The sequence below is a fragment of the Colius striatus genome, chromosome W (genome assembly GCF_028858725.1).
Source record: "Colius striatus isolate bColStr4 chromosome W, bColStr4.1.hap1, whole genome shotgun sequence".
NCBI lineage: Eukaryota > Metazoa > Chordata > Aves > Coliiformes > Coliidae > Colius > Colius striatus.
In genome coordinates, this window is record NC_084789.1 from 14,731,502 (window position 1) to 14,755,166 (window position 23,665).

A 23,665-nucleotide genomic window follows, 5' to 3' on the forward strand; every position below is an offset into this window, starting at 1 on the left:
ACAGGGATCGGTTCTGGGGCCAGTCTTGTCCAATATCTTCATCAATGACCTGGATGAGGGGACAGAGCGTACCCTCAGCAAGTTCGCTGATGACATCTGTAGTGGTTTTGCCTGGGTCAGATTTTTGGTAGTGGAGGTCTACCGAGGTGACTTCTTTAAATAAAGAGTTGCCAGAAGCTTCCCCTGTAGCTCATAGGGTTAGGGACAGTCAGTTCTAAGACGGACCCTGCACCTGACCCAGGCCTGGCCAATTAGTGATGGAGGTAATGCCTCTGTGAATAACGTATTTGAGAAGAAGTTGTTGCACAGTTACAAAACTGCAGCAACAAGAGTGAGTGAGAATGTGAAAACATCTCTGCAGACATCAAGGTCAGTTGAGAAGGAGGGGGAAGAGGGTGCTTAGGCCCTCGAAGAAAAGCTCCCCATGATATGTGGTGAGGAACTCCCATTCCCCATCCCCTGTGCTGCTGTGGGGGAAGGAAGGGGAGTCCTGGGAAGAGGAAGGGGTGGGGGGATGTGTTTTTTAAGATGATTTTATTTCTTATCTCCCTGTTCTTATTGTTCCTTTAATAAATCATACCTTTTTCTCTCTAAGCTGAGTCTGTTTTGCCCATGACCCTGATTGCTGAGTGATCTGAACTCACAAGCCGTTTGTTATATTTCTCTCTCTCTCCTGTCCAGTTTGGGAGGGGGAGTGATTTTATGACTTGGTGGACACCAGGATAAACCACCACACCAAACTGGGAGAACTGGCTGGTTCACCAGAAGGCTGTGCTGCCATTCAGTGAGATCTGGACAGGCTTGAGAGTTGGGCAGAGAGGAATCTCATGAGGTTCAACTAAGACAAATGCAGAAACCTGCACCTCGGGAGGAACAACCCCTTGCACCAGTACAGGCTGGGGATTGACCTGCTGGAAAACAGCTCTGCAGAGAGAGACCTGGGAGTTTTGGTTGGCAGAAAACTAAACATGAGCCAGCAATGTGGCCTCATAGCCTAGAAGGCCAATGGCATCCTGGGATGCATCAAGAAGAGTGTGGCCAGCAGCTCGAGAAAGGCTTTCCTCTCCCTCTACTCTGCCCTGGTGAGGTCTCATCTGGAGTACTGTGTCCAGTTCTGGACTCCTCAATTCAAGAGTGAAAGAGAACTTCTGGAGAGTCCAGCAGAGGGCTACCAATATGATTAGGGGATTGGAGCATCTCTCTTGTGAGGAAAGGCTGCGGGACTTGGGGCTTTTCAGCCTAGAGAAAAGAAGACTGAGGGGGGACCTGATCTACACTTTTAAATGCTTAAAGGGCTGGTGTCAAGAGGGTCAGGTCAGTCTTTTTTCTATAGCGCATAGTGATAGGACATGGAGTAATGGGCTAAATTTGAAACACAGGAAGTTCCACTTGAACATGATAAAAAACTACTTTAGCAGGGTGGTTGAACTAGATGATCTCTAGAGGACCCTTCCAACCTCTACCACTCTGTGATTCTGTGGTTTTGTGAAGTCAGGCACTCATACATTTAATGAAATTGGTAGAAGAAAATATGCCTTTAGCAAAAACTGAATAAAAGTCAGAGGCACACAACAAAGATCTTTACCACTGAACAAGATGTCTTTGAGCTGCTAAGAGTTTGTCAGCCATTATGTTGGAAAGCAATAAATGATTAAGAATTGTCTCAACTACATCTGTTTCAGATATACCATGTCTCCTGAAGGTTATTGGGAGTTTATCACATACCTTGCCCGTCATGCATTTAAAGCAAACCCTATGCAATAACCTTGTATTGGGTCTGGTTGGGATGGAGGTAACTTTCCCCATAGTAGCCCTCATAGTTCTGTGTTTTGTATTGGTATCTAGAAAGATGTTGATAACACACCAGTGTTTTGGCTACTGCTGAGCAGTGCTCCCACAGCATCAAGGCTGTCTCTACAAATCCCCTCCCCCTGCCAAAGTGTAGTAGGCTCAGGGTGGGAAAGAGATGGGGAGGAGACATAACCAGGACAGCTGACCCTAACTGACCAAAAGGTTATTCCATACTATATGATATCATTCTCAGCAATAAAAGCTAGGAGAAAGGAGGAGGATCAGAGTACATTTGTTATGAAGGTGTTTGTCTTCTGGAGCAAATGTTGTGCATACTGACTGGCTGGACATCACTTGCTGATGAGAAGTAGAGAATAAATATTTTTTGTCTGTTTGTTTCCTTTGCTTCTGCACACAGCCTTTGTTTTCTTTATTAAACTGCCTTTACCTAGACCCATGAGGTTTTTTCATCTTATTTTCTCCCCCTGTCCTGCTGAGGAGGGGAGTGATAGAGCAGCTTGGTGGGCACCTGGCAGCCAGTCAAGGTTAACCCACCACAAACCCTTGTATTTTAAATAACTTTAAACTGCCCCTAAACCTCCTCACTGTCAACCTGGACACTATATTGCAACAATGATTCCAGAGCAAGGAGAAAGGGTCAAGATCCTCCTTTACAGTAGATTATCAATTATATGAAGAAATATTTTGTAAATTATATGTAAATTATAACATTCCATCCTCTTCTCCTTTGAGACAGGACCACCAGAGGACTTTAAATTTCCCACTGAACTAAACTGCAAGGTAAGTTTATAGAATTAAGCGAGGTAGTGGATTTAACACAGTTGCCAAAGCAAATTACATAATCACAGAGTAGTAGGGGTTGGAAGGGACCTCTAAAGATCATCTAGTCCAATGCCCCTGCTAAAGCAAGTCAGTTCACACAAGAACGCATGCAGGCAGGTTTTGAAAACCTCCAGAGACAGAAGATTCCACAACCTCCCTGGGCAGACTGTTCCAGTGCTCCATCACTCTTATAGTAGAATAGTTTTTTCTTATATTTAATCGGAACTTTGTGTTTCAGCTTATGTCCATTACCCCATGTCCTATCACTGGATGCTACAGAAAAAAGTGATGTCCCATCCTCTTGACATACACCTTTTAAATACTTGTATTAATGAGATCCCCTCTCAGTCTTCTCTTCTCTAGGCTGAACAGTCCTGGTTCCCACAGCCTTTCCTCATAAGAAAGATGCTCCAGTCCCCTGAACATCTTGGTGGCCCTCCACTATACTCTCTCCAGAAGTTCCCTGTCCTTTTGAGCTGGGAATCCCAAAACTGGACACAGTACTCCAGATGAGGCCTCACCAGGGCAGAGTAGAGGGGGACGAGAACCTCTCTCAACCTGCTGGCCACACTCTTCTTGATGAATCGCAGGATGCCATTGGCCTTCTTTGCTATGAGAGCATACTGCTGACTCATGTTTAGTTTGCTGTCCACCAAAACTCCCAGGTCCCTCTCTGCAGAGCTGCTCTCCAGCAGGTCAACCCCAAGCCTGTACTGGTGTATGGGAATGTTCCTCCTGAGGTGCAGGTTTCTGCACTTGTCCTTGTTGAACCTCATGAGGTTCCTCTCTGCCCAACTCTCAAGCCTGTCCAGATCTTGCTGAATGGCAGCACAGTCTTCTGGTGAGTCAGTCAGTCCTCCTGGTTTGGTGTCAGAAAAAATCCAACAATTTGGATTTCTCTGTCTGCAGATGAGAAATGTCCATATAATTACCATGAACTGGAGTATGAGAACAGTACCTCAGAAAGCCCCTTCCAATCATGTCCTGAAAGCCCTGCATGTCATGCTGGGGTGTGCAAAGATTAATCAGTCAGTCTTGTAACCAGCTGACATGATGGGGAGAGAGTACAACATACGTATAACTTGATTTATGTCAGAGAAGATAGATTCACTGCCTCCAGGGCTCAATGACTTCTTAAATTTAAGCAAGGAAGGAAATAATCGGGTTTTTTTTCCAGCAAGAACTCATATGTATGTACAAATATCAGAGTACTTTAGACATTTCTGGGTGAAAATAAAAACCATATCTGCTAGGATACTGAGTTGGCATGACAGCTATGAACAAAATGTCATCTCTACTAATGTTGTTGAGCCCTCTAACAGTGACAAAGATTGGGAAGAGTGACACTGACTACAAAGTGTAACCATGTTATTATTTAAATCTGTTTGCTCTAAACACAGTGTTCAAATCCTATCTAATGTAACATGATATTTATAGAGAATTATGTATTGTCTCTGCAAAGCTAATTCTTCTTGCATCTGCTCTGCTGGAACAGTGAGCTGTGTTGTGACTCTGCAGGAACTGTAAATCCCTCTCCCTATATAAAGTTTCATAAGGTTAAGATGCAGCCTGGTGATAGTTAAACATTTTTCCTACTCACATCTGACTTGCAACAATTTATTAACTACAAATCTTGAGAGGTAATATCCTGCATCATACTGTATTTGAGAATTTTTAAGATCACATTTATTTAACAAAATTAGTCTAGTTGCATATAATTTCATTTTAGCTTGTGGATAGGTCCTTATCTGTCAGATCTCATGTGGGTTTACACTTTATATCAGATCCCTGAAAACAGAAGGCTAGACAGAAGATGATGATGTAGCCTGAATAGTAACTGCAAGATTCAGCCTCCAGTTATTATACATTAATAGTCCACTAATCATTGCTCAGACCTCTTGAACAGCAGTGTGGGAAAGTAAGTTGAATCATTTTCACTAATATTCATAGCTGGGTCCATATCTTCTGACGCAAACTTTACTCTCTAATACTGAACTGAGCTGTGCCAGGAACTGCTGCAAGAACTACCTCCATCTCAAATAATCATAGGGTACTCCACAGCTCTGTGACTCATTCTCACTGAAATCTCCTGAAGTAAATTCAAGGTATTAAATCATCTTTTCACATAATCTGTTGATCAACACACTACTTGTGTCAACTTTCCACACATAATATTGATTTCTTAGACCATTTACCAACTTCATGTGACATCTAATTTGCTATGAAACTACAGCCATTTATCAAGAGGAAGCAAACTGCTGGCCTTTCACTCTCAGCTGTTATTGTTAGGGACAAATTAATAACCTCAATTTTCATTCCTCACCCTCAGAAACAGTATTTTTCACATAGTTCTTCATGATTTACAATTACAGGGCTCTATCAATGACATTTAAAGCACTAAAAATCTCTTCTGAACAAAGTGTCATTTTTAATGCCTAATAAAATAGGCTTATCTGTCAAAAAGGATATATACCATAGAAACTAAATCAAGTCCCCTTGTGATTTCATTATTGGTTTCACTGAGACTCTGGACAGCAGTGAAATTTAAACACAAGACTGCTGAATACCTCAATAAAATCAGATTGAAAGCGAACAAGAATACATCTCTTGTTTATATACTGCACTTGCAACAGTAGTGGTATCCAATGCTCCTAATAAATGGGTTCACCTTTCACTTTGCTTAAGGATGTATATATCCCATAGTCAGTCAACAGTACAAATCATAGAATCATAGAATCATTTAGGTTGGAAAAGACCTTTAAGATCAAGTCCAACCATTAACCGAACACTGCCATGTCCACCACCAAACCATGTCCCTAAGTGCCACATCTACACATCTTTTGAATATCTCCAGGGATAGTAACTCAACCACTTCCCTGAGCAGTCTGTTTCAATACTTGAAAAACTTTTCAGTGAAGAAATTTTTCCTAATATTCAATCTAATCCTCACCTGGCGCAACTTGAGGCCATTTCCTCTCGTCCTATCACTTGTTACTTGGGAGAAGACACCAATATCCACCTGACCACAACCTCCCTTCAGGTAGACAGCAATAAGGTCTTCCCTCAGCCTCCTTTTCTCCAGGCTGCTTATCATAAGAACTGTTCTCTCAACTGGGATCTCCCCAGTTAGCCAGAACTGCTAACTGGAAAGTGGCTTGGTGAACACTTCTGCCAGCTCTCTCATTATCCTTGGGTGGATCCCATCTGGCTCCATAGGCTTAATGTGTTTAAATGATAACCAATTATTCCCAATACCTAAGATTTCCTATTTGTAGGGGAACTACCCAGTATCTCAACCAGTTGTTGCAGAGATAGAAGGTTTCTGGCAGCAGTCTTTGCTTTCTCATTTGATGCCTAATTGTTGTCAGCCATGGCTGTCTCTGAACTCTGCTATTTCTATTCCTTCATTGATCTAGGTCATTCACAATCCACATGGTGGATAAAGCTCAAATCCTGGAAGCCTTGCTCACCACTATTTGGCAGCATTGTAAATTCAGCGAGAGAATAAAAAATAAAGGATGTAAATCCAAATTGGCACAGCTAGAATTATTTTTCAAACAGGTGAGTGGGTCATTATGACCCTATTCCAATAAATTATCTCCTGTAATTTATCTCTGAACAACTACTTTCACAGTGAATTTTATTTTTAGAACACATCTGACAGATGTGAAAGGATTTTAATCCCATAAAATAGAGATAAGTAAACAATTTCCAAGGTCATACAGAAACATAATCCTGAATCTTTAAAAGCCAAGCAGGGTGCTTTAGCTACACAATTCTTTTGGTTCTGCTAGGTGCATCACTATGTTATGCATTAGAAAATACTGAATACTTAAAAAGCTATGTATAGTGGATTATTTTTTATGGAAGGACTCTCTAAGTGACCTTTAACTACTTTCCATGTCTGAAATTCCATAAACTACTTGCCTGGCTATTAACATATCTATGTTATTTAAGAAATAGTAATTATATCACCCCAGACCTTGAAACTCTAGCTATAATAGCAATGGAAAACAGAAGCCAGCAGCCACTGGAGATAGTGAAAAAATTGTCTTGGACTATCTAGCATAAGCAAATCAATTTAATCTTTTCCTCTATTAGTTATTGTATTTCACAAACTTGAGCAGAGAGGTAGTCAAATGTAAGATCCTTTATAAGCAATTGTCTTCAGTTACACATCTCCATTAAAAGCAATAATCTTAAAAAACTACTAACAGTAAGTTAATGAATTAATGACACATACACTATGATTAGCCCTATATTTTTATGCTATTCATAGAATCATGGAATGGTAGGGTTGGAAGGGACCTTTAGAGATCATCTAGTCCAACCCCCCTGCAGAAGCAGGTCCACCTAGATCAGGTCGCACAGGAAAGCATCCAGGTGGGTCTTGAAGGAGTCTCCAAGGAAGGAGACTCCACAATCTCCCTGGGTAGTCTGTTCCAGTGCTCCATCATCCTCACAGTAAAATAGTTTTTTTCTTAAATTTAAATGGAACTTTTTGTGTTCCAGCTTCATCCTATTACCCCTTGTCCTTTTGTTAGATACAATGGTTATCCTTCCATTGGCTCATGCTAAACTCTCTCTTGTCCTTAAATCTCAAATGCATAGAAAATGGCAAGGGCAGCTCTACAATACACTGCAGAATTGATCCATGAATCTGGAGTTTTAGTTTTCAACTGCACAGCAGTCTGGAAAGCTTCACAAAGGAAAAGGACCTGGGGTTGTCAGTCAACAGCCAGCTGAACATGAGCCAGCAGTGTGCCCGGGTGGCCAAGAAGGGCAATAGCATCCTGGCTTCTATCAGAAATAGTGTGGCCAGCATGACTGGGGAAGTGATCGTTCCTTTGTACTCAGCACTGGTGAGTCCCACCTTGAGTACTGTGTTCAGTTTTGTGCCCCTCACTACAAGAGGGACATTGAGGTCTTTGACTGTGTCCAAAGAAGGGCAATAAAGCTGGTGAAGGGTCTAGAGCACAAGTCCTATGAGGAGCAGCTGCCTTCCAACCCCTACCATTCTATGATTCTATGATTCTATGAACTGTGGTTGTTTAGCCTGGAAAAAAGGAGACTCGGAGAAGATCTTATTACTCTCTCCAACTACCTGAAAGGGGGTGTAGCGAGGTGGGGGTCGGTCTCTTTTCCCAAGTAATGTGATAGAATGAGAGGAAATGGCCTCAAGTTGAGACAGGGGAGGTTTAGATTGGATATTAGGAAAAGTCTCTTCACTGAAAGGATTCTCAAGCACTGGAACAGGTTGTAAAATGTGCAGCAAAGGGATAAATACTGAAATTAACATTTCAGGAAAAAAATCATTAATAAGTTTGCCTTTCCTTTTCCCAGACATCTCTACCTGAATACATTTTTAGTCTTTTACTCCCTTCCTTCAGGAAGAAGTCTGAACAGGCCTCCGCTCCAGGAGAGAGGAGGTAAAGACACTGGGATCAGGGCTCTGAGCCTGGGAAGAGGGGAGGGGTGGGGGGAAGGTGGTCTTAAGAGGCTGATTGTGCTCTTCATCATTGTATCACTCTGTGTTGTTTTCTGTTTGTTATGTTTTTGGTTGGTGGTGGATTAAATTAATTTTTGTTTTCTTCCCCAAGTTGAGTAGTCTTGTCTGTTTTCCCCGGGACCAAGTGAGCCCTCCCTGTCCTTAGGGGTTTCCAAAGGCCCTTGGTACTTATGGCTGGTTGTGGTCCTTTGTTCCTAGATGGGCCTAAACCATGACAGTAACATAAGCCTGTGATGGAGTCAGAGGCATCTATCAGACCTTCTTGATATTCCTGCCCTGCTATGGGAAAGATCAAAGCACAGTGGAAAATTACACCTAAAAGACAATCCCTGATTTACAGGGTCTTTGTTTTTTCAGTCTGCTGCTAGCAGGACCAAGACCCGGGGTGTGTCCCCGGCTTGCATGCCTCTGCCCAGGAGCTGATTTGGAGATTCTCTGGATAGTGATGTAAGGAGAATAAATTTGTCATTTTAACCATGGTTCTGTGGTTGTTCCTGTGTCCTGCCTGTGTTGGTTCACACACCAAGAAAAATATTAATTGTCCATCTTAGCATCAGATAATATATTAAACAATGTGTTCATTTCAATTCTGAACTGTAGTATATCTAAAAAGTTTTGATGGCAATAAATTCTATAACTTTCTGAAACATGAGAGGTCTTAATTCTGGCTCTGAACAACGTATTCCAGTGTTTGCCTCTTTTCTGTTTGTAGACTGAATCCCCAAGGTCTGAATACCCATCAAAGGAATTGTTGCAACTCAGGCAGAGTATGGTGGCTTTCAGGGATCTGTCTTCACTGGCTACTTGCAGCTCCTGGTGAGTCAGAAGGAAATAGGAAAGCGGTAAGAAACCAGATTCCCTGGGAAAGTTTGGCTTACTTACTTTACTGTGAGACTGAAGTGGGTTCTTCATTTTATGCCATGGAATTTTGTTTCCTTTGTACCACCATCGCAAAATGTTGAAAACTTTGTACTAATCAGTTACAAAGTTTTTCATCCTTCTCCACTCATCCCTCGTTTCCTTTCTGTCTCCTGAGAAGTAGGTGAATCAACACAGATGTCCAATATGAGAAACACAGGAAAACCTGTGCTGCCTGTGAATGCAGCGTGTATTAGGTGAGTTGAGGCAATGTAGACATAGAATCATAGAATGGTTTGGGTTGGAAAGGTCCTTAAAGATCATCTAGTTTTAACCTCCCTGCCATCAGCAGGGTCACCTTCCACTAGAACAGGTTGCTCAAAGTCCAATTCAATCTGGTCTTGAGCATTTCCAAGGAGGGGGCATCCACAAACTCTTTGAGCAACTTGTTCCAGTGCCTCACCACCCTGACAAATTTCTTCCTTATATCTAATCTAAATTTCCCGTTGTCACTACATGTCCTTGTTAAAAGTCCCTCTCCGGTTTTCTTGTAGGCCCATTTCAGGTACTGGAAGGCTGCTATAAGGTCTCCTAGGAGCCTTCTCATCTCCAACCCTAGCTCTCTCAGCCTATGTTCATAGGAGATGTGCTCCAGCCTTCAGATCCAGCCCTTACTCCAATAGGTCCATGTCCTTCTTCTGTTGGAGGCTCCAGAGCTGAACACAGTACTCCAGGTAGAGTTTCATGAGACCCGAAGAGAGGGACAGAATCATTTCCCTCGACCTGCTGGCCACACTCCTTTTGATGCAGCCCAGGATACAATTGGCTTTCTGGGCTGCAACTGCACATTGCTGTCTCATATTCAGATTTTCATCTGCCAACACCCCCAAGTCCTTCTCTGCAGGGCTGCCCTCAATCCACTCATTGCCCAGCCTGTATTTGTGTTGGGATTGCCCTGACCCAGGTGCAGGACCTTGCTCTTTGTCTTGTTGAACTTTATGAAGTTTGCCCACCTCTCAAGCCTGTCAGGGTCCCTCTGGATGACATCACTTCCCTCCAGCGTGTCAACTGCACCACATAGCTTGGTGTCATCTGCAAACTTGCTGAGGGTGCACTCAATCCCACTGTCCATGTCACCGACAAAAATGTTAAACAGTGCTAGTCCCAATACTGACCCCTCAGGAAGACCACTTGTCACTGCTCTCCACTTAGACATCCAGCCATTGACCATAACACTTTGGGTGTGACCAGCCAGCCAATTCCTCATCCACCATTTGTCCATCCATCAAAATCACGTCTTTCCAATTTACAAACAAGGGTGTCATGCAGGACAGTATCAAATGTTTTGCACAAGTCCAGGTAGATGACATCAGTAGCTCCTCCCTTATCCACCAACACTATAACCCCGTCATAGGCCACCAAATTTCTCAGGCACAATTTGCCCTTAGTGAAACCATGTTGGCTGTCACCAATCATCTCCTTATTTTTCACATGCCTTAGCATAGTTTCCAGGAAGATCTGCACCATGATGTTGCTGGGCACAGAGGTGACACTGACTGGCCTGTAGTTTCCCAGGTCTTCCTTCTTTCCCTTTTAAAAAATGGGGGTTATGTTTCCCCTTTTCCAGTCAGCAGGAACTTCACTGGACTACCACAACTTCTGAAAGATGATGGATAGTGGCTTAGCCACTTCACCCATCACTTCCCTCAGGACCCACAGACACATCAGGTTCCATGGACTTGTGCTGAATCTGATCTCCTACAGTGGGCAGTTCTTCATTCTCCCAGTCCCTGCCTTTGCCTTCTGTGACTTGGGTGGTGTGGCTGTAGCATTTAATGGTGAAGGCTGAGGCAAAAAAGTTGTTGATCACTTCAATCTTCTCCATGTCCCAGATAACAAGGTTTCCCGTTTCCTTTCAGAGGAGGTCCACATTTTCCCTAGTCTTCCTTTTATCATCAACATACCTATAGAATCTTTTCTTATTGCCTTTGATGTCCCTGGCCAGATTTAATTCTATCACGGCTTTAGCTTTCCCAACCTGATCCCTGGCTGCCTGGACAATATCTCTGTCTTCCTCCCAGGCTACCTGTCCTTGCTTTCACCCTCTGTCGGCTTCCTTGTTGTGTTAGAGTTTGTTCAGGAACTCCTTGTTCATCCATGCAGGCCTCCTGATGTTTTTGTCTGACTTCCTCTTTTTTGGGATGCATTGCTCCTGAGCTTGGAAGAGGCGATCCTTGAACATTAACTGGCTTTCTTGGGTCACTCTTCCCTCCAGGGCTTTGTCCCATGGTACTCTACCAAGCAGTTCCCTGAAGAGGCCAAATTCTGCTCTCCTGAAGTGCAGGGTAGTGAGCTTGCTGTTCTCCCTCCTCACTGACCTAAGGATCTTGAACTCCACCATTTCATGGTCACTGCAGCCAAGGCTGCCCTTGAGCTTCACATTCCCTACCAGATCCTCCTTGTTGATGAGAACAAGGTCCAGCATAGCACCTCTCTCCATTGGAGAGGGAAGTTGTCATCAACACATTCCAGGAACCTGCTGGATTGCTTATACCCTGCTGTGTGATCCTTCCAACAGATATCAGGGTGGTTGAAGTCCCCCATAAGGAGTAGGACTTGTGAATAGGAGGCTGCTCCTATATGTCCAGAGAGGGCCTCATCCACTCGGTCTTCCTGGTTGGGTGGCCTGTAGCAGACCCCCCCTATAACATACCCTGTCCCCACCCTCCCTTTAATTCTGATCCATAAGCTCTCAGTCAGCTCCTCATCTATCCCCAGGCAGAGCTCCATGTACTCCAGATGGTCACTGACATAGAGGGTGACATCCCTTCCTCATCTCCCCTGCCCATCCTTCCTAAAAAGTCTGTATTCTTCTAATCCAACACTCCAGTCATAGGAGCGATCCCACCACGTCTCTGTGATGCCAATAAGATCAGAGCCCCACAGGTGTGTGCACGTCTCTAACTCCCCATGCTATGTGTGTCTGCATTGAGGCATTTAAGTTGGGCCCCCAATGAAGCTGATTTACTGGCTGAAGTGGCTAGAGTTCCTTTGTGGTGCTCTTCACTCGCTCTCCTGCTGACCTGTGATCCCTCTCCAGTCTCTGGACATATCTTGCTAGCCCTGGCATCAAACTGGTAAGAGCAGGATGGACTGAGGTTCCCTTCCTTTGCAACTTCAGTTTTAAGCCCTTATCACCAGGTTGACAAGCCTATAACTGAAGATATTCTTCCCCTTCTCTAACAGATGGTCCCCATCAGCCCCCAATAGAACAGGTTTCTCAAAGCAGTCTCATGGTCTAAGTAGCCAAACCCCTGGCTGTGGCACTAGTCCTGTAATAATTTGTTGTCTTGACAGATTCAATTGGCCTTTTCAAGCCCCTTCCCTCTGACTGGTATGTGACAGACTAGCAGTAGTTTGGTACAGGCTCCAAAGGAGATAAAGGTCTGAGCTGTAGCCAGGCCAAGAACACACCCTGGCTGACACATTATGTCCTGTTCGCCTGTCCTGGTCACATTGCTCCCTAAGACTGCCTTCTGTGGGAGTGGGGGATGGCTATCATTACTCCTGGCCCTGCCTGGTGGGTCTCTGAGCTCCCCTGGGTTTTCCCTGGCTCAGGAAATCCTCCCTGTATACCTTGATGCCCTGCTCTGCTGCAGAATGCACCTGCACCAGAGTTGATTGCCTTAGTGAGAAGTCTGACATGCTTCAGGAATTTCCTGGACCCATTTGTATCTGCTGTATGACATTCCCAGTTGACATCTGGGAAGTTAAAAGCATCCATAAGGACAAGGGTAGCTGGTCTATCTATGGAATATCTGTTCCTTAATTCCTTGTAGAATTGGTGTTGCTATCCTGCCTGGGTGGTTGATAGTAGACACCCACAATAACATACACTATATTTGCTTTTACCCTGAATCCTTACTCAGAGACTATCAACTGTGTCATGACCAACTGTAAGCACCATGCAATTCAATCCCTCCCTTAAACACAGTGCCAATCCCCCACCTCATCTGCTCTGTCTGTGCCTCCTGAAGAACATATAACTGTCCATCAAAACATACCAGTGACAGGATTCATCCCACCAGCTTTCATTTATGCCAATGATATCATAGCTCTGGGACTGGGACAAAGGTTCTAACTTCTCTTTTTTATTCCTCATGCCTCATGTATTAGCATAAAGACACTTCAAATCTACATCAGTGTACTGAGCACATCATAGAGCACACTGAAGGACCTTGCTAGCATACTGTCCCTCAAACATTGGTGTGCTGTCCCCAGGCTTATCACTAGCAAGTCTGGTTATATCCTTTCCCTCCTTCAAATTCAGTTTAAAGCTCTTTCAGAGCCCTGCTAACTCCTGAGCAAAGGTCCCTTTCCACCTTTGAGACAGGTGTACCCTGTCTGTCACTAGCAGGCCTGATATCATATACACTAACTCATGATCAAAAAATCCAAAATTCTGCTGGTGACACCAGGCTCAGAGCCAGGTATCTATTTGCTGGTTCTTCCTGTTTCTTCCTTCCTCATTCCCTGCAAGTGGAAGGATACTACTTGTGCTCCTGACTCCTTAACCAGTTGTCCCAAGGCCCTGAAGCCTCTTTTGTTCCCATCTGCAAGTTACATGGAAAATATCTACATCTCAGATTCCACCTAATGTAGATTGGCATAGCAACAGTGAATTTACAGTTATTTTGGGTTTAACACGCACTTAGCAATAGGCCTAAGAAATTCTACTCAAGAATGTCTTTAGTAACTGAGCAGATCCTGTGGACTGTGTTTTGCAACATATGCGTGCAGCAGCAATCCCAGCATAAACTCTCTGGTTCATCTACCAGAAGACTAAGAGCTCTAGCAAATAGTATAAAGAATCACAGATTATTAAGGGTTGGAAGGGACCTTGAAAGATCATCTAGTCACATCCCCCTGCCAGAGCAGGACCTCCTAGAGTAGGTCACATGGGAACTCATACAGGCGGATTTTGAATGTCTCCAGAGAAGGAGGCTCAACAATCCATCTGGGCAGCCCATTCCAGTGCTCCATCACCCTCACAGTGAAGAAGTTTTTCCTTATGTTTCATTGGAGTCTCTTATGTTCCAGCTTATACCTGTTGCCCCTTGTCCTATCATTGGACATCATTGAGAACAACCTGGATCCATCTTCCTGACACCCGCCCTTTATGTACTTGTAAACGTGAATGAGATCACCCCTCAGTCTCCTCCAAGCTAAAGAGCCCCAGCTCCCTCAGCTTTTCATCATAAGGGAGATGCTCCACTCCCTTAATCATCCTTGTGGCCCTGCACTGAACTCTCTCTGTCCTTCTTGAACTGAGGGGCCTAAAACTGAACACAATATTCCAGATGCGATCTCACGAGGTCAGAGTACAGGGAGAAGAGAACCTCTCTCGACCTACTAACCACATCCCTCCTAACACACCCCAGGATGCCATTGGCCTTCTTGGCCATGAGGGCACATTGCTGGCTTATTGTCATCCTGCTGTCCACCAGGACCCCTAGGTCCCTTTCCCCTATACCACTCTCTAACAGGTCATTCCCCAATCTGTACTGATACATGGGGTTATTCTTTCCCAGATTCAAGACTCTACACTTGCCCTTGTTGAATTTCATTAGATTTCTCTCCATCCAACTCTCCAGCCTGTCCAGGTGTCGTTGAATGGCAGTACAGCCTTCTGGTGTGTCAGCCACTCCCCCTAGTTCAGTATTGTCAGCAAACTTGCTGACAGTGTACTCTGTTCCCTCATCAAGGTCATTAATAAATACATTGAAGAGTACCGGTCCCAGCACTGACCCCCGAGGGACTCCACTAGACACAGGCCTCCAGCTAGACCCGGGGTCCTCCTTCTTGCCCTTTTTGAAGACTGGAGTGACATTTGCTTTCCTCCAGCCCTCAGGCACCACTCCTGTTCTCCACAACTTACTGAAGATGACAGAGAGTGGTCTAGCAATGACTCCCACCAGCTCCCTCTCCAGCAGATGTCTGGGTAGTTGAAATCCCCCATGAGAACCAGGGCCTGTGATTTTGAGGCTGCTCCCAGCTGCCTGTAGGCTTCATCAACTTCCCCATCCTGATCAGGTGGCCTCTAATAGACACCCACAGCAGTGTCACACATGCTAGCCTGCCCCTTAATTCTAACCCACAAACTCTCAACTTGTCCCTTATCCTCACCTGGACAGAATTCAGTACATTCCAGTTGCTCTTTCACATACAGAGAAACTCTACCACCTCGCCTTGTTGGCCTATCTTTCCTAAAAAAGGACATAGCCATCCATGAATACATTCCAGTCATGAGCTGTCCCACCATGTCTCTGTAATTGCCACCAGATCATAGCCCCTTGCCCGTACACAGACTTCCAGCTCCTCCAATTTATTCCCCATGCTGCGTACATTGGTGTACAGGCATTTCAAGAAAGAAGCTGATTGTGTAGGATTCACTCCTGATACTGGCTCAACTCTAGTGGGCCCGGTTTTATCCCCTTTCCCCTTTAAAATTTGTTTAAAGCTCTTTCTATGAGCCCTACTAACTCATTTGCAAGGATCCTTCTCCCCCTTTGAGACAGATGAAGTCCATCTGTCACCAAACCTGGCATCATGAAAATTTTGCCATGGTCAAAAAACCCAAAGATGTGTTGGTGGCACCAGCCTTCGAGCCAGCTGTTAATCAGGTGGGTTTTCCTTATTTGTTCAGTATTGCACCCAGCCATGAGAGGTATGGAGGAGAACACTAGTGCTCCCGAGCCATCTAGCATTCTCCCCAGTGCCCTGAAGTCCTTTTTAATAGCTTTTGAACGCCTCTCTGCAACCTCGTCAGTACCAATCTGCATTACCAACAGCAGCTAGTAGTCAGTTGGTTGCACCAGACCAGGGAGGTTCCTGGCAATATCTCTAACCTGGGCCCCAGGGAGTCAGCAGACCTCTCTGTGGGATGGATTCAGTCGACATATGGGGCCTTCAGTTCCCTTCAGAAGGGAATCACCTACTACTATAACTCTTTTTTGTTTTTTTTTTAATTGAGGCAATCTTAAGGCATGATGGTGACTGACTCACCCTGGGCGACTCCTCAAGTGGACCTACATCTTCATATTCCATTGCCTGGCCCTCAACTTCCAAAGCCATACCTGTTACACAATGGCAACTGGGGAGGCATGGGAGGCCGGGAAGGGATTCGCCTGCTTCCCCAAGAAGGGACTTTTATCCATTCCTCTTCATCTCTTAGGTCTCCTCCATTAACCCGGCTGGATGATGGTAGGGGATCCTGTACTTCTTGTGAAGCCTCAACTTGTTGCTTACACCTCAGGGATGCTCAGTCCACCAATCTATCTCTCTCTCGCACTCCCTAACACTCCTGAGCCTTTCCACCTCCTCCTTCAGTTCAGCCACCAGGCTAAGCAGGTCATTCACCTGGTCACATTGAACATAGGTGTTGTCTTTTATGTCATCCACTAGGAGTGCCAGGCTCTGGCACTCCCTGCAGACAGAGACCTGGATATCTGCATGTTTATGTGGGACCTCTGTCTGGGTTGCCACATTTCTTTGAAAAACACGTTTTGCCCGGATTGCTACCATAGCTGCCCATACCACTAACTGCTCACAGTGACTCCTCCCTCCTGGATGACTCACCACCATTCCCCTGTGCTCAGGTTTGCTCAGTTTGATCCAAAATCCCTGCGCTCTTGAGGCGTTTAAAGAAAAATCAATATTTCAGTAAAATGACTAAAACAATCCAGAATACCTTCTTTTCTATTTAATTAAAGCAATTTATTGCTTTCTTTTTCCATCTGATACATGTGAAGAGACTCTCTTCTGTCTGGCTGTTACTATTAAGATAAATTTGATTGAAAGAAGCAAGTGCATTTAAAATATTTGGCACAGGGTTGACATAGAACAGAACAGAATAGAATATTTTCAGTTGGATCATCTAGTCCAACTGCCTGACCAGTTCAAGTCTGACTAAAAGTTAAAGCATGTTATTAAGGGCATTATCCAAATGCCTATTAACCACTGAAAGGCATGAGGCATTGATCATCTCCATAGGAAGCCTATTCCAATGTTTGACCACCTTCTTGGTAAAGAAAGACTTCCTAATGTCCAGTCTAAACCTCCTCTGGTGCAGCTTTGAACCATTCCCATGCATCTTATCACTGGATCCCAGCACCCCTCTCTCCACTCGCCCTCCTCAGGAAGCTGTAGAGAGCGATGAGGTCACCCCTCAGCCTCCCTTTCTCCAAACAAGACAAGTCTAGAGTCCTCAGCCACTCCTCTTAGGATATGCCAGCCCTTCCACTGGCTTTTTTGCTCTCCTCTGGACACATTCAAGCACTTTAACATCGTTCTTAAATTGTGCAACCCAGAACTGCACAAGTACTCAAGGTGAGGCCATACCAACAGCAGTATAATCCGCTCTCTTGACCAGCTGGTTGTGGTGTGTTTGATCTAGCCCAGGATGCAGTTTGCCCTCACTGCTGACTCATATTGAGCCTACTAAAAGAGATACAATATCCTTGTGACAGTTTCAGCTTTCCTTTCAGTTTATATACTTGCACACAATGGAGAACACAATGATTTTAATCCTTGGACAGTGATACCTGTTATATTTCTAGACTGGAAACAGTTTGAAGGTAGCATTTTCCAAATAATTGTTTGAAATCAAAACATATTTTCACCCATTAGCACGAATTTTGCTTGTGAGATCAAACATTGACACAACTATTACTTTTAAACAAATGAGATTTATATTTCTAATAGAAATTGTATCTTGGATTAAGAATATATAAATATTATTCTGAGGGAGAATAAAAAATGGGATGAAATCTCTGGAAATGTTAGTAATTTTTAAGGAAATAAAACCTCAGTTTTCATTCTGCTATTTTCCTACATTATATATCATTGCTATTACCATTACTATGTGTCCTGGTTTTGGCTGAGTTAGTTAATTTTCTCCCTAGTAGCTAGTACAGTGCTGTGTTTTGAATTTAGTGTAAGAATAATGTTGATAACACATGGCTGTTTTGGTTGTTGCTAAGTAGCGTTTATCCTAATTGAAGGACTCTTTAGTTTCACATTATTATTATATTTTATTTCATTGTAGTAATTAAATTGCTCTTAACTCTTGAGTTTTACACTTTCTAAAAAAAGCACTTAACAAAAGACCTTGGACAATGTTTAAGATGAGATAGTTAAAGATATTTCTCACTGTCTCTATACTTTCCATGTCTTTTGGATAATGAAAATTTATCATTTTATCTCATACTTATGGTCAGTATCTGTTCTTCCACATACTAAAGCAGGGCTACAAAGTCCAGGATACTGGACTTTTTAAGAGGGACAGGGAAGTGCTGGAGAGAGTCCAGTGCAGGGCCATCAAGATGATCAGGGGACTGGAACATCTTTCATACGAGGAAAGGCTGCGGGAACTGGGGCTGTTTAGTCTGGAGAAGAGAAGACTGAGGGGAGATCTTATTAACATTTATAAATATCTAAAGGGTGGGTGTCAGGAGGTTGGGACAGCCCTTTTTTCTATAGTAGATAGTAACAGGACAAGGGGTAATGGGATGAAGCTGGAACACAAAAAGTTCCACTTAAACATAAGAAAAAACTATTTCACTGTGAGGGTGACGGAGCAGTGGAACAGGCTGCCCAGAGGGGTTGTGGAGTCTCCTTCCTTGGAGGTCTTCAAGACCCGCCTGGACATGCTCCTATGTAACCTTATCTAGGTGACCCTGCTTCTGCAGGGGGGGTGGACTAGATGATCTCTAAAGGTCCCTTCCAACCCCTACCATTGTATGATTCTATGATTCTATACTAACACTGCAAGGTACTTCAGAAATGCAAACACATTTTATCTGTATATAAAACATAATTTATGATCAGATACATGGGCCTGATTGTCATCATGAGTTTAGTCAGCAGAAAAGACCCTCTGGGGCATGAAATATTTCCTTATAGAAAAGAGAGTACTGGTCAGCTATCTCTAGGATATCACATGACACTATTGAGGTCTAGCATAGTTCTGAATGGGTACAGGGATATGCAAGGACATGTTGCTCCTGGTCCCAACCAGACCTTGGGACAATCTGTGAAGGAGGTAATAGAGTCTCCAGCTGGAGTGTGCATTTTTCATGCAGTCAATTCCTCGCATGGTCAGCTGTCAACAGAAGATCAAGCATAGAATCATAGAATCATAGCATGACCACTCTACTCATGCCCCTGCCAGTTGTGAGTCTGAGGAGTGTAAAGGACCTTATAGTTAGTAAGACACAAGGCTTCCAAAGCCTTGAGCTTCTGATCATGGATCTTTCTTTACCTCTGAAAAGTACTTTTAAGTTCCAAGGGAATAACATTTTAGGACATCAGAGTGCAAATACTTTGAATCACAGAACCTTAAGGGGTGGAAGGGACCTCAAAAGATAATCTAGTCCAACCCCCCTGCTAAAGCAGGACCACCTAGAGTAGGTCACAAAGGAACTCATCCAGGTGGGTTTTGAATGTCTCCAGAGAAGGAGACTCCACAACCCATCTGGGCAGCCCATTCCAGTGCTCTGTCACCCTCACAGTGAAGACGTTTTTCCTTATGTTTCTTTGGAACCTCTTATGTTCTTGCTTGTACCCGTTGCCCCTTATCCTAATCTGATCTTCCATCCCTTTTGAAGATATGCAAAAACAAAGCCCTCCAAAATTATGGATTATGCAAACATTTTTTAAATGGAAGATCTGGAATATATTACGATATCAAAGTTTCCCTTTCCATTAATACAGTTTTAATCACCTATTCAAAGTAGCATTCATTTAAGTGTTCTCTTGAAAGAAGGCTTGAGTTTCTTGTACCATAATCTTATTGTCATGGAACCACTTTTTGCTTAGGAACAGAGTGAGAGGACTGCAGTGATGTCCCAGTAAGCAGTTCTCAAAACATTCCCTGGCTCTGAGGTGGACCCACCTCCAGCCCGGCTGGGCTAATCTGGTGTCTCAGTCATCATTATTTAAGAAGGGAAATCTGCAGCCAGAAGATGAGGTGGAGAGATGGAACAAGATGGAGGTGACCATGTGGACCCAGAGAAGGAGGAAGGAAGGAGGAGTGCTAGACCGGAGACTGCCCTGCAACTCTCAGTGAGAATGCAGGCTATGGCCCTGCAACCCATGGAGAACAATGGTAGGACTGATAATCACCAGCAGCTCTGGGTGAGTGCGCAGAGAGGGGCAGGAGACTGTGTGAAGAGGTGGCCATGGTACATGCCGTGCTGGAGTGCCTGCAGGCCGCAGAGGAGACCCACACAGGAGGGTTGAAGCCCTCGGGATGAACACAGGTTTGGAGCGGTCTGTGCAGGACTGCCTGGTGTGTGAGGGACCCCACACTTGAGCAGGGAGGACCAGCGAGGAGTCCATCTGCCTTAAGGAGAGACAAACGGCAAGAGCCATAGGGAAAAGACTGACTGAAACCCCCATTCCCTGTCCCCCTGTGCCCTTCAGTGGGGGAGGAGCCCGGGAAGAGGGGAGGGGGGGAAGGTGGTCTTAAAGGGCTAGTTGTGCTCTTCATCATTGTGCCACTCTATTGTTTTCTGTTTGTTATGTTTTTGGTTGGTGGTGGATTAAATTAATTTTTGTTTTCTTCCCCAAGTTGAGTAGTCTTGTCTGTTTTCCCCGGGACCAAGTGAGCCCTCCCTGTCCTTAGGGGTTTCCAAAGGCCCTTGGTACTTATGGCTGGTTGTGGTCCTTTGTTCCTAGATGGGCCTAAACCATGACATTTATGTTCACTGTGTATCTCATTGCATGATTCTGTAAAAAAATCCTAGCTACCTTTTATAAAATGCATCAAATAGTTTTAGTAAGACTTGCATGTAGACCTATTATGAGTTGCCATTTCTACTTTCTCTGTGGAGTATAGAATGAGTGTAAAATGATGTCGGAATCCGTGGCGATATATGCAAAGTTGTCTAAACTGGCAAAGGAAGTGCACAGAACCACATATAACCATAATGTAATTTTCTGACAAAAAATTGTTTTTATTTCCTCCTGGGATCTGCCTCTTGGCACTATAAGATCCTTTGTAGTATATCTGTCTGTCCTGGTGCGCAATACTGGTGTGCAATGTACCTTGATATCATCAAGTTATAAAAGAAGTAAACAAATTTGTATTTCTGGAGTGACAAGGGAATCCCAACAGCTCATTGTGATAAAAGCCGAAGTGAATCTAATGGGAAATAAATGGTAAAAACATCCCATTGTGATATGCCCAAAAGCTCCATACATCCTGGGAATAAAGCACCTCAAGAGAGGGTATTGCGACGACTCAAAAGGGTACCAGTTAGCTTTTGGTGTAGCTGCCTTGGAGACAGAGGAAACTGAACAGCTGTGCAGCTTGCCTGGTCTCAGAGGACCCTTCTGCTGTGAAGTTGCTGAGAGTTGAAGAACAACAGATGTCAATTGCAACTACAATGGTGCACCAGCAGCAATATCATGCCAACTGTGACTCTGTGATTCCAATCTATGAACTGATTCAGCAACTGGAGAGCCAAGGGTTAATCAGCAGGACTTGCTCACCCTTTAACAGTCCCATATGGCCAGTGCCAAAGTCGAGTGGAGACTAACAGTAGACTATTGTGGTGTGAATGAAGTCACGCTGCCACTGAGTGCTGCTATGTTGGACATGCTGGAACTCCAATACGAACTGGAGTCCAAGGCAGCCAAATGGTATACAACCATCAACATTGCCCACGCATTCTTCTCAATTCCTTTGGCAGTACAGTGCAGGCCCCAGTTTCCTTTCACCTGGAAGTGCATCCAGTACACTTGGAATCGACTGCCCCAGGGGTGGAAATATAGCCCTACCATTTGCCATGGACTGATCCAGGCTGCACTGGAAAAGGGTTAGGCCCCAGAACACTTACAATATTTTGATGACATCATTGTGTGGGACAACTTAGCAGAAGAAGTTTTTGAGAAAGAAAATAGTTAAAATCCTCCTTAACACTGGCTTTGCCATGAAACAAAGCAGAGGACCTGCACAGGAGATCAATTTTTTAGGAATAAAATGGCAAGATGGTCATCAGCACATTCCAATGGATATCATAAACAAAATTATAGTAATGTCTCTGACAACTAGTAAAAAAGAAACACAAGTTTTCTTAGGCATTGTGAGTTTTTGGAGGATGCACATTCACAACTACAGTATGATTGTAAATCCTCTCTATCAAATCATCCAGAAGAAAAATTATTTCAAATAGGGCCCTGAACAGCAAAAAGGCTTTCAACAAATTAAACAAGATATTGCTCAGGTAGTAGCCCTTGGGCCAGTCCAGACATGACCAGATGTGAAAAATGTGCTCTACACAGCAGCCGGGGAGAATGGTACTACCTGGAGCCTCTGATAAAAAGCACCTGGTAAGACTCGAGGCTGAACCCTCGAGTTTTGGAGTCAGGGATACAAAGCATTCGAGGCCCACTATACTCCAATTGAGAAGGAGGTGCCATGTGCTGAAGAGGACCCACCACATAATAAGCTGTCAGATGATGAGAAGCGACATGCCCCATTCAACAATGGGTCCCATCTAATTGTGGGAAAGCATTGGAGGTGGAAGGTGGCTGTATGGAGTCCCCTACATCAAGTTGCAGAAGCTGCAGAAGGAGAAGGTGAATCAAGTCAATTCACAGAGGTGAAAGCCATCCAGCTGGCTTTAAACATTGCTGAAGATGAAAAATGGACAATACTTTATAGTGAGTCATGGATGGTGGCAAATGCTCTGTGGGGGTGGCTGCAACAACAGAAACAAAACAACTGGCAACACTGGTGCAAACCCATCTGGGCTGCCCCATTGTGGCAAGACATCATTGCCCGTCTGGAGACACTGGTTGTGAAGGTGCACCATGTAGATGTCCAGGTACCCAAGAATTGGGCCAATGAAGAACATCAGCAAAACTAGCAGGTGGACCAAGCTGCCAAAATTGAAGTGGCTCACGTGGATTTGGACTGGCAACATAAAGGTGAATTATTTATAGCTCAGTGGGCCCATGTTGCCTCAGGTCATCAAGGAAGAGATGAGCTCATGATTGAGGGATGGACTTGATCTTGGATGCTATCCATGAATGTGAGATCTGCTGCAATCAAACAAGCCAAGTGGCTGAAGTTTCTGTGATATGAAGGATGATGGCTGAAATAAAAATACAGGGAGGCCTGTCAGTTTGACTATATCACATGCCCACAAACCCACCAAAGCAAGCATCATGTGCTCACAATGGTGGAAGTGACCACTGGATGGCTGGAAACATATCCTATGTCTCATGCCACCACCTGGAACACTATTCTGGACCTTGAAAAGCAAGTCCTATGGAGACATGGTACCCCAGAAAGGATTGAGTCAGACAACAGGACACATTTCTGAAACAACCTTATAGACACCTGGGCCAAAGAGCATGGCATTGAGTGGGTCTATCATATCCCCTATCATGCACGAGCCTCTGGGAAAATAGTGATATAATGGACTGTTAAAGACTACATTGAGAGCAATGGGGGGATGGGACCTTCAAACACTGAGATACTCATCTAGCAAAGGCCACCTGCAGTAGTCAATATGAGAGGATCTGTCAGTCGAGCTGGCTCTGTCCAATCAGAATGTCTACACACTGTAGAAGGGGATAAATTCCCTGTAGCGT

At 44.2% G+C, this 23,665-nt stretch overlaps 1 protein-coding gene across 2 annotated transcripts in view; it reads right to left on the reverse strand.

The window, feature by feature from the left end:
* Positions 1-23,665, reverse strand: part of LOC133628671 (microtubule-associated protein 1B-like) — a 140,876-nt gene that overhangs the window by 86,350 nt on the left and 30,861 nt on the right. The gene's annotated exons all lie outside the window — the stretch shown is intronic.